General features: G+C 48.3%; 1 protein-coding gene across 2 annotated transcripts in view; it reads left to right on the top strand.

Annotated features, from left to right (window-relative positions):
- The window catches only part of IRAK2 (interleukin 1 receptor associated kinase 2), a 54,996-nt gene that overhangs the window by 11,050 nt on the left and 28,169 nt on the right, over positions 1-15,777 (top strand). The gene's annotated exons all lie outside the window — the stretch shown is intronic.

The following is a 15,777-nucleotide window of genomic DNA, read 5'->3' as shown; positions in this document are numbered from 1 at the left end:
GAATCTAGTTGTGGGATGATTTTCCCAACATTGGAATGGCTGCGTTGAAAGTTTGTATATTTTAAGTTTTGTTGAATTCAGTACCAGTGTTACAAACTGCTCCCCTACAGATATGGCCATGGTGGGAATATATTAACAGGTAATAAATAATAACCTCCCTACCTTGAAGGGTGTCAGTGAAACTGAAGAAGTAGAATATGTCAAGGGCCTGGTGTTCAGCCAGTGCTCAGCAGAGGCAGGGGGATGAGGGGGCCTGATTATCTACACCTGGACCCCCCAGCCCCATGTTCCCAAAGAGACCCTTTCCATGTGGGGCAGTGAGCCAGGCCTCTCACAGGTACTTACTGAGCCCCTGCCCAGGGCCTGGTGCTGTCCGAGGTCCTGGAATACAGGTGGGAAAGCAACAGGTCACTGCTCTCATGGAGAGCATAGTGATGAAGAGATGGCAGATAGGAAAACAGGTAAAAATAATGGGAGGGAGTGACTGAGTCAGGAGCCTTCTAGAACATGGTGGTCATGAAAGGCCCATCTCAGGAGGTGAAGTTGGAGGAGTGAAAAGAAGGTACATGAGAGGAGTTGGAGTAGAGAGCCCAGGGGAGAGGGAACAGCCTGTGTGAAGGTCCGGGGGTGTTGAAGGAACTGGCATAAAGCTGGTGTGAGAGGTAGACAGTGGGGGCATGCAGAGCCCCACAGGCCTGTGGGACACCTTGTGGGCCCTGGAGTTGTCCTATCTGGGGTTCCTGAGCTGGGAATAACCGGACTGAACCAACAGACCTCAGTTCAGCACCTGCCTCCTGGAATCAGGGAGGGCTTCCAGGAGGAGGCGTGGGGGCTTAGAGACCTCCATCCTCAGAGATAAATCAGGAGCTATCAGGGTGGCTGATAGGTGGAGACACACAGTGGTTGGCGTGACCAGCACCAGTCCTGTGTAGCTACTTGCAGATCCCTCTCTGGCTTGTCTGCAGCCCCAGAACCTGACATGTGGCACACTCTGAGTTGAGTAGATGTGCTTTCACATGTTTTTCATGTTTTGATAGAATTAGTGATAAACTCTAAATGGGTTGAAAAAGAGGTGAGGAAATTTGTGCCTGTCCAAGGATGCTAAAAAGAGAGAGAGGGGGAAAAAGAGAGAGAGAGTTGTGGAGAGTGGGGACTGCAGAGTGGAGCAAGAAAGCTGTTGTTGGGTCATGTCAGCCAGAATGGAGGGACCTCCCACCATTTTGGGGAGGACACTGGTTTAGGGTACTGGGATGCTGCAGGGGTGTCTGGAGGCCTAGGGGCAGACATGTACCAGGAATTGAGATACATCTCTCATTGGACACACCAGCTTGCCATTGACGTCAGAACCTGACTGTTGACTAATCTTGAACATATTCTCAACAATTTGAGGTCAACACACAGCTTAATGTCAGATTCAGAGAAACACACTCACTGCAGTGTGACACTCTGAAGCTGACACTGACTGGGCACTTTTGAGGTACCAGGCGCTGCACTTGGCTCCTCCCAGAACCCCCTCGAGGTGGGTGCTCTAAGGAGCCCCTTCTCCCGCTAAGAGGACACTGAGGTCAGGAATGGCTCAGAGCCTCCCCCAAGGGCATAGGTCTGGTCACACCCAGGCGCGTCTGGATCAGAGTCCTCATTCTTAGCTTTTCTCATGGGAACCTCACTGCATGCAGTGTTTGGTCTTCCAGGAAACTAATATTTATCTGTCAGCCTTTCTTCCTAGAACTTTACTCAGTTCCCTACTTCCCTGTTCCAACTGCCTGTAACCTCTCAGGACTGTGAGAGTCTGCCTGTGTTCCCCACTCCTCCTTAGCTCTGCTGATTGAAATTGCCTGAGGAAGAGAGATTTGTTTTGGGATTTCAGTTGTGTTTTCACTATTGCTTTCAGTCCTCAGGCAATACACTTCCCCTTTCTGTATCTCGGGGTTTTTTGGGGTTTTGTTTTTCTGTTTTTTTGTGTTTTTTTTTTTAAATTAGGAAAAGTGGTCATTTTTTGAAATTGAATACAAAAAGCATGAGTGAGGCATATTAAATTTCTGTTATTCCAGCCAATTAGATCAGTTTTCCCTTCCCTAATGGTAACATTGCCTTTGTTTAGTCCATATGTCCAATGGAACTCTGTGCGATCCCATGGACTATAGCCCACCAGGCTCCTCTGTCCATGGGATTTCCAAGGCAAGAATACTGGTTGTCATTTCCTTCTCCAGGGAATCTTCTCAACCCAGGGATTGAACCCGCGTCTCTTGCATTGGCAGGTGGATTCTTTACCACTGTGCCACCTGGGAGACCCTAATTGTAGCATTAGTTAGACCTTGCTTTGCATTTACTTGCTGAAGATTGTTTATGAGCTTGCTCAGCTGCCCGTAGCAGTTTGAGAACCTGACTTCTGCCCACCACTTTTCAGAGAACTTTAAGACTAGGTTTGAGTAAAACAGAACTGGAAAACTAGGTAACGTATTTGTACTTAGCAGAGACCTTCCGAAGGTTGTACCTGAACCAAAAGGCTGAGTGTGGGATTCATGGGGGGCCACATGTGTGTCCTGTCTCTTGAAATCATGTCCTTCAAGGGGCTGCTGGTCCCATAGTGTTAAGAGCTGAGTGTGTGGGGCTCTGTTCCTTGATATTTTCGCAGCCTTAATTGCCAAGAGCATTAATATTCAATTGTCAGACATTAAATGTTATAAGAATTAGAAAAAACTAGTACAGAGGCCTTACCATTCCTTTTTCTGGCAAATCTGCTTGCCAGTGTCGACCTTTTTTACTCCTTTAGCTGTTTCTTGGTAGTTTCCTATATTAGCATCCCAGGTTCATTGCTGTTACTAAGGGCAGACTACAGTGACTTAAATAAGACTTAAAAAAGACACTGTGCCTCCACACATGCCTTCCAGCCAACAAGAAAGGCACGGTTCCCTGGGAACTGCAGTGTAACCTCCCTTCACAGGCCATTGGCCAGGGTTGGTCACATGATCCCACGCAGTTGCAAGGGAAGCTGGGAAATGTGATCTGTAGCTGGGAGCCTGTGTGCACAACTGAAGTGTCTATTACTCTAGAAGACGGGAGGTACGTGTTGGAGGGACAGCTGGCTTCCTTTGGCCCTTTGCTTTGGGCCACCCAAACATCTGTATGCATCCTTCTTCCCACAAACACAACGTGCTCACCCTTTCCCCGGGGGAGTCTCTTCCGGCAAGGGGAGTGAGCCCTTTGCTTGGTACATCTGTAGCCCCTGTTCTTAGTTGACCAGTGATTCTTAAAGTGCATTCCTTAGACTTCTAAGTCTCAGCATCCCCCGGGAACTTGTTAGCAATGCAGGTTCTTGGGCCTTACCTCAGCTGCCGGTGTAGATAAAGGTTTAAGAACTGCTGTTCCAGCACCTGGTTCTGTGATTTCTGACCCTGTTTTGAGGGGTAGGGTAGGTATTGGCGGAGCTTCCCTGCTCCCTTCGGTCTCATCAGAAGTGGAAACTGGAGAGGCTGCCCTCATAGGGGGTTACGTGGCTTTTACAGCTCCCTTCCTGCTGGGGAGAAGTGGTTTAGGGGCCTCAGAGGAGCTGTGGGGTTAAATAATGACCAGCTTTTGTCACACCAGGCTTGTGGTTTCTTTGGCAGTACATTTCCCTTAAAATGCTAGAAATTTCTGGTCTCTTGGCTTCTAATCAGTTCTGTATGTGATAACCACAGCTAATGATACAGCCTAGATAGCTTAGTTCTTAGCCCTGAAAGGTTTGATTTTTAACTTAGTGGCCTATGTACTCAGCCTGCCCCACCCCCACCTCCTCCTAATTTAAGGTGCACACCTGGAGCCTCCCCTGAGGACACCTGAAATGATAACTTGGATGGGACAGAAGTGTTCTTTTGACTCTTGCTTCTGGGCTCTGTGTCTGGCAGATAGTGGTGGACTGAGAATTGTGGAGTGTGGATTAGAAGGGTTGGGGCCATGCTATCACCTCCTGCTGGGACTTCCCTTTGGGACCCTGGACACGGGACGTGGTTCTTGGTCAACTTGGATTTTCTACTAGAGGCCACATCATCATTTTCATCTCCACTTTAACATGGTCTGGCTCCACGGGAGTTCTTCTCCCTTTGTTGGAGGTCTCTTGAAAAAGAAGCCACATACACCAATCCTCAGAACATTTTCAGCTGCTCCATTTAGAGTTAACGGGATTTCTTAGCACATGGACTGCCTTCCTAGGGTCACAGGTGACAGTTTTGCTTTGGTATAAGGAGAGTAATCAGCTTTCCAGCCTGCCATATCTGGGTCCTTGCCACATCTAACATTATTATATTGATCTGACTCCTATGTGTTGTGCTTCATCACTCAGTCGTTTCCAACTCTTTGCGACACTATGGACCTTAGCCCGCCAGGCTCCTCTGTCCATGGGGATTCTCCAGGCAAGAATACGGGAGTGAGTTGCCATGCCCTCCTCCAGGGGATCTTCCCAACCCAGGGATTGAACCCAGATCTCCTGCGTTGCAGATGGATAATTACCAGATGAGGTACCAGAGAAGCCCTGGCTCCTATAAGAAAGGCCAAAATAACAAAGGGTTAAACTAGAAGGTTTATCTCCATTAGTAGTGTGTGTGTGGGCAAAAAAGCTGATAGGGTGGATCCACAGTGTCAGGGATTCAAGCTTTTATTCTACCTTATCCTGCTATCCCGAACATATGGTTTCCAGCTTGTGGTTTGAGATACTCACTCCAGCTCCTCTTTTCCATATTCCAGGCAGCAGAAAGGGGTGGGGAATTTTCTTTCCTTCTAAGGGTACAAGCTGAAAGATGTACTTTTTATCACTTCATTCAGTTCAGTTCAGTTCAGTCGCTCAGTTGTGTCCGACTCTTTGTGACCCCATGGACTGCAGTACACAAGGCTTGCCTGTCCATCACCAACTCCTGGAGTTTGCCCAAACTCATGTCCATTGAGTTGGTGATGCCATCCAACCATCTCATCCTTTGTCATCCCCTTCTCCTCCCACCTTCAGTCTTTCCAAGCATCAGGGTCTTTAATGAGTCAGTTCTTCCCATCAGGTGGCCAAGGTATTGGAGTTTCAGCTTCAGCATCAGTCCTTCCAGTGAACACTCAGGACTGATCTCCTTTAGGATGGACTGGTTGGATCTCTTTGCAGTCCAAGGAACTTTCAAAAGTCTTCTCCAACACCATAGTTCAAAAGCATCAATTCTTCGGCACTCAATTTTCTTTATAGTCCAACTCTCACATCCATACATGACTACTGGAAAAACCATAACCTTGACTAGATGGACCTTTGTTGGCAAAGTAGTATCTCTGCTTTTTAATATGCTGTCTAGGTTGGTTATAACTTTCCTTCCAAAGAGTAAGTGTCTTTTAATTTCATGGCTGCAATCACCATCTGCAGTGATTTTGGAGCCCCCCAAAATGAAGTTTGCCACTGTTTCCACTGTTTCCCCATCTAGTTGCCATGAAGTGATGGGACCAGATGCCATGATCTTAGTTTTCTGAATGTTGAGCTTTAAGCCAACTTTTTTTTTTTAAGCCAATTTTGTCACTTTCCTCTTTCCCTTTCATCAAGATGCTCTTTAGTTCTTTTCACTTTCTGCCATAAGGGTGGTGTCATCTGCATATCTGAGGTTATTGATATTTCTCCTGGAAATCTTGATTCCAGCTTGTGCTTCTTCCAGCCCAGCATTTCTCATGATGTACTCTGCATATAAGCTAAATAAGCAGGGTAACAATATACAGCCTTGACGTACTCCTTTTTCTATTTGGAACCAGTCTGTTGTTCCATGTCTTAATTCTAACTGTTGCTTCCTGACCTGCATACAGATTCCTCAAGAGGCAGGTCAGGTGGTCTGGTATTCCCATCTCTTCATTAAGTTCTATTAACTAGAACCTAGTCACATGACCGTAATTAGCTGCAAGGGAAGTCTGAATGTAGCTTAAAAATGTGGTTTCTATCCAGGCAGCTGTCTGTCTAGCTAAAACTTCTAAAATGTAGGAAGACAAGGGGAATGGATATTCTCACCACATTTGCACTATCTCTAAATAATGTGCTTATCCTGTTCTTTTCATATATATCAATTTAAATATTATCCATTAACTTCCTAGAAGAGAATTTGGCTCTACATGTTGCAGTAAAAAGGAAAAAAGAGGTATGAGTTTTTCTTTTTCCCTTTTCTGAGAACAAGATGATAAAAATCGGTGAGCAGGCCTGAACATTCCTTGTTTCTTCAGTCTAATTGCTCTTAATTTTGCATGTCGGTAACTAAGTTTGCTTCTCTGCCCCCTAACTGCAGGAGCCACAATGCACATTTTCTCCCTTGACTCTATGCTAAGTACATCCCCTATTTGGTGTTTACCCTTACAATACCCTTCCCCTTGTAGTTACACATCAAAAAGAGGGCCGCAGAGCCCCCTAACTATCAGACTCAATTATTGGATTACCGATGCCAGTTTATGACTGTCTTTGAAACAATGCAAGAGGAAGAAATCAAGATCCTATCACCTTCCTTCCTCATCACCATCTCCTGACTACAAGCCCTTGCCTTATAGAAGTCCCTAAAATCTTCATGGAGGAGGGACGCACTTCTGGAGGCATGAACCTGCTATGTTCCCCTGTCTACCGGCTGAGAATAAAAGCCATCTTCCTATTTCCTCCAAACTCTGTCTCTGTATTTTTTATTTGACTTTGGTGGGCAAAGAAGGCCAAGGTTTTGGCCGGCAACATACACACCTCCCTTCCCCGTTCCTCCCAGTATGTTTATAGCAATACATGTATACCCTCTGTAATCTGTAGATGGATTTTTAGTTCCTCTATAGTCTGTAGGTTGTTGTTCTAACTTTTAACGAATATCATTACATATTTAATGAATTTTCCATCCGCTCTAAACAGTGCCACCCCTTTTTTAAGATTTCTTTTGATGTGTGGACCATTTTTAAAGTCTTTATTGAATTTGTTACAACTTGTTTTCTGTTTTGGTTTTTTGGCCAAGAGGGATCTTGGCTCCCTTACCAGGAGTCGAACCTGCATCCCCTACACTGGGAGGCAAATTCTTAACCACTGAACCACCAGAGAAGTGCCTAGGCAGTACCTCCTGATGCTTCACTTTGTAAAATGAAGTGACTTTACCTTGCCCTTTGTTACTCCCCCCTCTCACTTTCCCCTCCCTACTTCTGGCAGAGACCAAACATAAAGTGACTTTCCGTGGATGTCTTCACATCCAGGCTCTTCTGAGCCCACAGAGAAGAACGGGGCCTTAAGTGAAGTTCCAGTCGCTGGGTCAGGAGAGGAAGAGGAATGGGGCCTTTGTATAGGATTGAAAAATGTCCTTTTGTGATGGGGAAAGTACCGTACGCATAGGATGTCCGCTGGGTGACTCATGGTTTAGAGTAGCATTTCCCAAATCACGTGCCTGTGCGCTCCAGCAAGTTACTGCCTGCAAACAAAGGGTTCATGAAGAAGCAACCTTGGGTAATCTGAATGCTTTATCAGTGCCCCTAGGATACACACCAATGTTTTAAGGCTCTGATAAGTTCTATAGTAAAGGAACCTATTTAGGCCAGTATTTTCCATTTACATTTGACTATGGAGCCCTCTTTTCATTTGATACTTATTAATATTCCCACGGAACCAGTGCACTGTGGGAGTCACTGCTCTAGTACATGGTGGCCATGGTGCAATTGTTGGGCATCCCAGGGGAGCCTCATGATGGAGAACCTGGAGCATCAGGGGTGGCATTCGCATGGTCAGGCCAGCATCAGAAGAGCCTGACCCTGGGACCTTGGGTCAGCCATCACCCTGGGGCTTAAAACCCGAGAGTTCTTCTCCTGATGGGGACTTTTCCTGACCACCAGGCTTAGGGAGAGGGCTGTGTGCTGGCATCTGGGGGTCTCAGGAGCTGGAATCAAGACAGAGGCCAAAGTATCAGAGCTGTGGCTTCCAGCCAGAGGTAGGTTGGCTGTCATCACAGCTGAGCTTCAGAGCTGATGAAATGCCACTAAGGTGGGCACAGGAGCTGAACCTGCCAACAGCGGTGGTCTGATGGGTCTGGCTCTGAGCATGAAGGCATGAAACCAGCTGTGCCTGACCTGTGAGGTGAAACTCTCCCTTGTTCTTCCCCATAGGAAGTTAAATACACAGTTAAATCTGGAGAAGAGAGTCGAGCAGTGAACTGAGACCTGTTATCAAGCGCCCACCATGTGCTAGGTGCTGAGGACACAGCAGTGAAAATACAGACTAGATCTCTGACCTGAAAGAGTTTGCAGTTTAGTTGAGAGCTGGATATGCACAGGGTGATGGCATAGAGATGGGTACCCAGCCGCAGCAGGAGTGCTCAAAGGAGAAGTGTAGCTCCAGTGGGTATGTAGGTAGGAGGGTGGGAGAGGGGAAGGTTTGATCTCATCTGGGGAAGCTTCCCTGAGGAACTGAAACTTCAATCTCCACTCAGAGGAAGGGTGGGCCAACCACACAGGCATTTGCAGGCAGAGGGAACAGTGTGTGCAAAGGCCCAGTGGTGGAAAGGAGCGATGCTTGGCCATGGTCAGGTCTGCTTTCATCGGGAGTGAAGGGAAGGTTTGGGAGGGAGTATCCCCACTGCTCTGGCCGTGGTGGGGAACAGGAGCCTCTGAGGTTCCAGGTGTCAGCTGAATAGGAGAGCAAGAAGTTTCTGGAATCTGAAGGGACTCCAAGGGAGGTGAAGCAGGTTTCTTCTCCCCATCTGCTGCTGTCATCCTCCCGGGAGTTTGTTCTTTCAAGTTTCCCAATTTTCACGCAGTCTCTTCTTAGTTGAGCAACCTTCACAATTTCTAACTTTTGTTTGGTGGCTCAGCCAAAGTCATTTCCTTCCTGGAGCTGGGCTCTCGCTGGATGGGGAGTTTCTGTCTGTTGTCCAGTTTCCTAAAGTGAAACGGAAGAGAATGAACCCTTTCTCTCCCAAAGAGGCTGAGCAGTTGCAAGGACCAGACAGGGCTGGTGTGTGTGTTCTGGAGATTTCCCCAACATCTCGCTCCTTTCCTACCATGAGGGAACAACAAAATGAAGGAAGGACTCAGGTCCTAGGACCCCAGGAGACTTGCCTCTGATGGTGGCACTGCGCTGGACCAAGAGCCCGCCTCCCCCCTCCCACCACATCCCAGCCCGGAGTTACGCTATCTGAGTGCTAGTCACCACTTGTATTTAGCACCTAATGTGCTGGGCAAGTATCTTACCTCACAAATCTCGCTATTCTCATTTTATGAATGAGGAAACTGAGACGCAGGGATTAAGTAAGTCACCCAAAGCCACACAGCGAGTAAGCAACGGGCTGGGAAGGGATGCAGGTCTGCTTGACCTTAACCCCTGCTGGGGGACATCACCAGATGGCATCAAGTCTCACTTTCCCCTCTGAAAAACAGGCATAGACATTGTCCTGTCTTATTGTCTCATAAACGGGGAAGCTTCAGAACATAAGCGGTGCTAGGCTTTTCAAACATCCTTGCTGTGTGAGTCAGCGTGGTCTCCTGACCCTCCTTCCATGCATTAGTGATTCCACTGGAAACGAGCGAGGCTTTGATCACTGTGGGTTTCTTGGGAGTCCGTGTGAGCATGGACAGAGGGGCGCATGCGGCGCCTTTCAAGCAGTCCCCAGTTTTCAGAGGACAGGTGGGAGCCGGAGGGAGGGGAGCTGGGTTTACTGAGCCCCCGCTGTATGCCTCGCTGTGGAAAGAAGCTCCTCTGGGTTACGCGCACTGGACGCATGTTGAGGCTGCCCATTAATCAGGATGGACTGTGGAACATTGCAGTCACAGATAAACCTGGAAATCTTAGCTGTTCAATGTAGCAAAGATTGATTTCCCAGAGTCTGGGGCTGCCTCCTGCCTTCTGGCATTTGGTAGGCCATCAGGAATGCATGGTTTCCACAGTCACCATGGAGGGAAAGAGAGGATGGACGAGGCTTGCTTTGTCCGGGAAGTGACAATGGCATCTCCACTTAAAACCTATTGGCCAGAACTAGTCACGTGGCCCCAGCCTAATTGCAAGGGAGGCTGGGGTCTGAGGGGAACAAATGACTATTTGGTAAGCACCGTCTCAGCTCTAGGGTACCTCTCAGTTCAAGGGGTTTTTTTTACAAGATTCTACCTCCCCATGGCCCACGAGGTCTCACAGGGTCTAACCCTTGCCCAGTTCTCTCAGCTCATCTTGGCTGCTCCCCCCACCCTCCCATTCATTCAGTTCAGCCACTAGGGTCGTCTTTCATTTTAGGGAGCTACACCAAACTATCTTCTGCCTCAGGATTTTTGCATATGCTGTCCCTTCTCTTTACAATGTTGGTCCCTGCCCACCCCCCTCCTCCAGCTCCCTTGCATTCTTTCCGTGGTTCATCCCTCTCGTCTTCTGAGTCTCGACTTAAATGGCACCTGTCCCCAGAAGCCTGCCCTGGACACCCCGTGTAAGTAAGTGTTGGGCACCCCTCCCTTCCTCCAGCTTGTTTTCAGCGCAGAACTCCTCCCAGTTTATAATTAGATGTCTTTGAACTATCATGTGGGTTTTTATAACGGTTGGCATCCCCTGTCCCTAACACAATGAGTAAGTGAGTGAGGATGGATGAGTCTTTTTAGCAGCTGGGTAACAGTTCCAGTGGAGGATCCTAGATAGGGTGATTGGGAAGACAGGTCATGTTCTCTGACTTGCCTAACTTCATGTCTAGCTTGAGCTGGGAGTTTCTAGGGGTGTGTGTGGACTTTGCATGCCCAGGGAGGGAAAGGAAAAGGAAACGAGCGGGTCCAGAAAGTTCTGTTTGTCCTGCCATGGCCAGCCGTCACCTGGGTTCCTCACTTAGGGGCTGAATCACTTTTATTTGCTCTCAGAGGGATCCATTTAAGCCACATGAGTCAGAATAAACACAAAAAATAAAGACAAATATATAAATACTAAAAACAAACAAACAAACTACATCACTGTTTACCTTGAGGTAACACCCCTCAGCTGAGGGCTGTGAAGAATGGGGGAAATTCCAGACTTGCTCACTGGGGAAATACCTTACCGGCAGCTGGACTGCCCTTTGCTCAAGTGTGTGGCTCCCGGATTTGCCACTGCATCAAATGTTCCCGAGTTGCCAGCCCCAGTGAGGAGACCCCAGGGCCCTCTGCCAAGGGCCCAGCACGCATAAGCCTTTTGACCAAAGGAAGTGGGGCCTCCATAAACAAAATATAAGTAAGAGAACTATGTCAGGTTTCACTTTACTGAAGTACTACCTAGAGATAGCAACTGGCCCTTCCCCCCAGAGTTGTCATCTGAATTCAGTAGGTTACACATATGGGAAAACACTTAGGAGAAAAAAACGCCTGACCTCAACTCGGGGGTGATGATCATAACAATAGTAAATTACAATAGTAGCTTATAACTATTGAGCACTTACTTATTCATCATCTCTGGGGGTGGAGGGCACAGTTCCTCGTCCCACTTGTCAGATGAAACTTGGAGAGTTTCCTTTGCCCACGAGCCTGGCTGCGGTGTGCATGAGTGGGCTGGAAGCCCTGAGTTCACTATAGGGCTCCACAGCACATGTGATCTGTGACTCGTTAGAGAGAGTGGGACATCCTGAAAATACAAAGCAGAGAGAAAAAGGAATCAGATCCACTGTCCCCTGGGAACTATGGAGAGAGCAGAGAGAAACGCTTCTGACTCTCTTCCTCTGCCCCTTGGAGCTGGAAGCTCAATCCTCATCATTCTGGGTTAAACCAGCAGTTCTGAGCCTTATCTAGGGAGCTTTCGAAAACATCCAGACTCTGATTTAATTGATCTGAGAACCAACACCTCAACCCCTTGGCACCCACAGCCACCAACGATGTTACTTTGAGCTTTGGCATCTCCTCCCATTCCCAGGGGTCTTGACAGAAGAACCCCAAGTTGCCTGTCCTCCAGGGTGTGAGCTGCCAACGACACAGCAGACAGAGCAGGGCACAGCTCTCCTCTGTTTGGGCTTCTGTAATACTCAGCGCCATGGCCACTGCACCTTCAAGGCCCTGCCACTGCCCACTGAGACTCACATGTCCATTGGAGGGTTTAAACTGTTGGAACTAGTTGTCCACCCCAGATGCTTCCTTCAGAGAACCTAAGTTGGGATCAGAGATGCTTCCTCTGTGTCTTTTGAGCAGCAGGAAAGGACAGAGAATGAATGAGTCACAGTTTGTGCCCTCTCCCGTCACTGGCCCAGCTGTGTATCTGGTTTTTGTATCTGGTTCCACTGAGTCCTGGGATTGTCCTGGGATAGAAGGGTTATAATTATTCTGACTCCATAGAAGATGCAAATGAAGCCCGGAAGGTTAAGAAATCCAGCCTAAAAGGGGCTGGCTCTGGAGGCTTCCCCATACTTCCTCTCGCTTCTACTCGGTGATCACAATTCCTATTTTTGGTTCTCATGATCCAGCAAAATCAGCTTTTTGTGTGGACTCTTTTTGAACATGTCATTGCAGCAGAGAAAAGAGTGCTGTCTCCTGGAAGCGAGAGGCTGCTCCCATCCATCAGTCATAGGAATAAATGATGTCACTGACTTGCTTTTTGGTCTTGGCAGACAGGAAACTTGTGTGAGTTAAAGATCATCATGACCCTTTTGTGTGAGCGTTATGTCCTCCTTTGCCCCATCCTGCCTTTGATGTTCTATTTTTATTTCAACAACACTCTGCTGTATGTACTGGCCCAAAGGAGTGGGCGTTGTATCCGCTCAGCTATCACGGATAAGTTTCCAGGCAGTAACAGGGGAAAAGCCAGTTTCTCCCACTCCTGGGTTTGATGATAGGAAAAGGGACAAGCAAAAGTGTGCCCTGCACCTTCCAATTCAGATCGGGCACCAGCAATCCAAGAGTCAAACTGAAGATATGTCATGTTTATTTATTGTCTGCATCTCAAAACCATCTGAAAACCCGCAGAGTGCTGAGACGGGGGTTTCACAGGAAACTGAAGCTTCTCAATTTGATTTGCTACCGCAGGCCTGAAGCTGGACTCCGCCAGCTGTCCTCTATGCCCTTGTGTGTGACTAGGTGGGCCCGGGGTGGACTTCAGCTGAAATGCTCTGATGAGTTCAGTTTCAGGCTGGAGCCCCCGCCGGGTGCCACAGGACTGTTCCCTCCCCGCGGGTGTGTGCCCCAGTCCCACATGTTTGCGCAGACTGCAGTGCCAGCTGTAGGCTCCTGCATGTCACTGCACACTCTCCTTAGGCTGAGAATGTAACAAAGCCGTTTCTGTTCCTGAGGGTGGAGACCAGAGAGGTCAGCCACAGATGCGTGGGTGGCCTTGGTGTTCCTACCAAATAGATCTTGACTGAGAGGCAAAGGTCTGTGCAGAAAAGGAAAGGGGAAAGGGATAGATAGGTCACTGACTTGAGGTCAGGCTGGAATGGTCACCTTCACTCCCGTTTGACGGATGACGAAACAGGCTCAACCAGGCCTCGGATGGGGAAAAGGTGCCAGTTGGGGTGCAGGTGGGACCTTTAGAAGCTGATATATCCGGGAGCATCTCCTGCTGTGCTGGGCTGTCTGGGATCCCCTTCACCAGCAGGTCCGACTGGCCCAGTGCAAGGGGAACTGGAGCCACAGAAGAGCCACCTCTGGCCCTATGCCTCATACACAGATGTCATGAGGACGGCTTGGACGTGGCCCTTTGAGAAATGAGACCCACACAAGGCAGTTGGTGGAGAGCGGGGTGTGTCAAGGGGCCACCTCCGCGGGCCAGAGAGGGGAGAAGAGGGCTCTGAGAGGCCCAGAGGCCCCTTCCTCCTAGGGTGTTCGCTTCTGCTCCGTATCTTCCCAGATATCAGTGTTCACCACTGGTGAATGTCCCTGTTGTCAGTCTCTACAAAAACTGTGTCACCCAGAACCTGAGGAAGGCAGTGTGTGATGCGAGCAAAGACGTGGGAATCCGTGAATCCTGGGGCAGGGCTGCCCTTGGGGAGGAACCTCGCTTCTGGGATCACAGTTTGGGCCAGAAGGTCCTCTCCCTGATGAGACTGGCACTGGGGGCAGCGTGGTGCCTGAGAACCCCAGGTGGGGAGAAATGAAGTGTGTGACCTCTGGGGGCCCCCATATGGGGTGGCGTGAATTTCAGTTTGGGAAGAGGGCAGTTTCAGTTTGGGACGATGAAAAAGTTTTGGATGGGTGACGGTGATGGTTGGACAACAGTGTAAATGCACTTGTCTTTTTAAAAATAATATTTATTTATTTATTTATTTGGCCGTGTTGAGTCTTAATTGCGGCCTGTGGGCTCTTTATCGCAGGCATGCTGGCGTCTCTCTAGCTGTGTCGTGTAAATGCAGTTAACGCCACTGAACTGTAAAATTATTAAGATGATAAATTTTATGTTTTATGTATTTTACCACAACTTAAAAAAACAAGTGCAGTAAAACAACAATAAAAAATTGTAAATGATTCAGAGTTATGTTAAATGAAAAAAAAAGACTCCAGCCCTACATTCTTTACACCCAGTATGTGGGCTGCTTAAGAGATAACCCATGGGACTTCCCTGGTGGTCCAGTGGCTGGAACGCCATGCTCCCAATGCAGAGGGCCCCAGTTCGATCCCTGGTCAGGGAGCTGGATCCCATGTGCTGCAACTAAAATCCTGCATGCCACAACGAAAATCAAAGATCCTACATGACACAACTGAGCCCCAGCACAGCTAAATATTAAGTCTTTTTTTTTTTTAATAAAAGAGATAACCCAGTATCTGAAAAATATGATACCACCACCACCAATGAAGTTCCCATGTTTCGAGCTAATCAGTTAACATGTGCTCACTCCTCTGGTCTCATGGAAGTTGTCCAAAGCCAACACAGCTAGGAGGTGATGAAACTGGTGTCCGTGCCAGAACCTGGACTCTGAGCAGCTAAGCTCTGCTACTTCTTTATAAGATAAAAGCTGTCTTATAAGATGCCGTGCTGTGCTTACTTTCTCAGTCATGTTCGACTCTTTGTGACCCCATGTACTGTAGCCTGCCGGGCTCCTCCGTCCATGGCAATCCTCCAGGCAAGAGTGTTGGAGTGGGTTGCCATGTCTCTTCCTGGGGGTCTTCCCAACCCAGGGATCAAACCCAGGTCTCTCGCATTGCAGACGGATTCTTTACCATCTGAGCTACCAGAGAAACCCATGAATACTGGAGTGGGTAGCCTCTCCCTTCTCCAGGGGACCTTCCTGACCCAGGAATTGAACTGGGTGGATTCTTTACCAGCTGAGCTAACTGGGAAACCCATCTTATAAGACAGTTCCATTTAAAGGAGTAGTATGTCAGTGCCAGTAAAGGAAACAGGGAAAAAGTCACCCATTATCCCTCCTTCGGCCTTCTGGATACTTTTGTGCATTCCTTCTGGCCGTTCCTCACTTGCGCCCACCCTGTACCCTTTGTCCTGCTTTTCCTCGGATGGCGCCGCCCCAGAGCTGAGCCACCTGCAGAGGGGAACAGGAGTGCTGAGGACATTGCATGTGAGTGGTTCTGTCCTTGCTGGGTGAATGACAGTGAAACCAGCCCCAGGTTTGAATCCACCAGCTCTTTGGCTGGGAACAAGCCATTTCACCCATCTGAGCCTCAATATGCTCAAAAGTAAAAGGCAGAGATATCTGTCAACCACCAGAGATTGTTGAGAACATCAAATAAATGTGTATGGCCTTCCACGTGCAGTGCTGTGAATTTAGGCCTTATTATTGTTCTAGTCCCAAAGCTCCTGTGTGAGAAGTTTGGTCCCGTGGCAATGACCAGTTTTATTTACTGAGAGACACAGTTTGTGTGTGTGCTCAGTCGTGTCAGATTCTTTGTGACACCATGGACTGTAGCCTAGCC

Source organism: Odocoileus virginianus, chromosome 26 (genome assembly GCF_023699985.2).
Source record: "Odocoileus virginianus isolate 20LAN1187 ecotype Illinois chromosome 26, Ovbor_1.2, whole genome shotgun sequence".
Lineage (NCBI taxonomy): Eukaryota > Metazoa > Chordata > Mammalia > Artiodactyla > Cervidae > Odocoileus > Odocoileus virginianus.
This window is presented reverse-complemented; position numbering and strand designations above follow the sequence as displayed.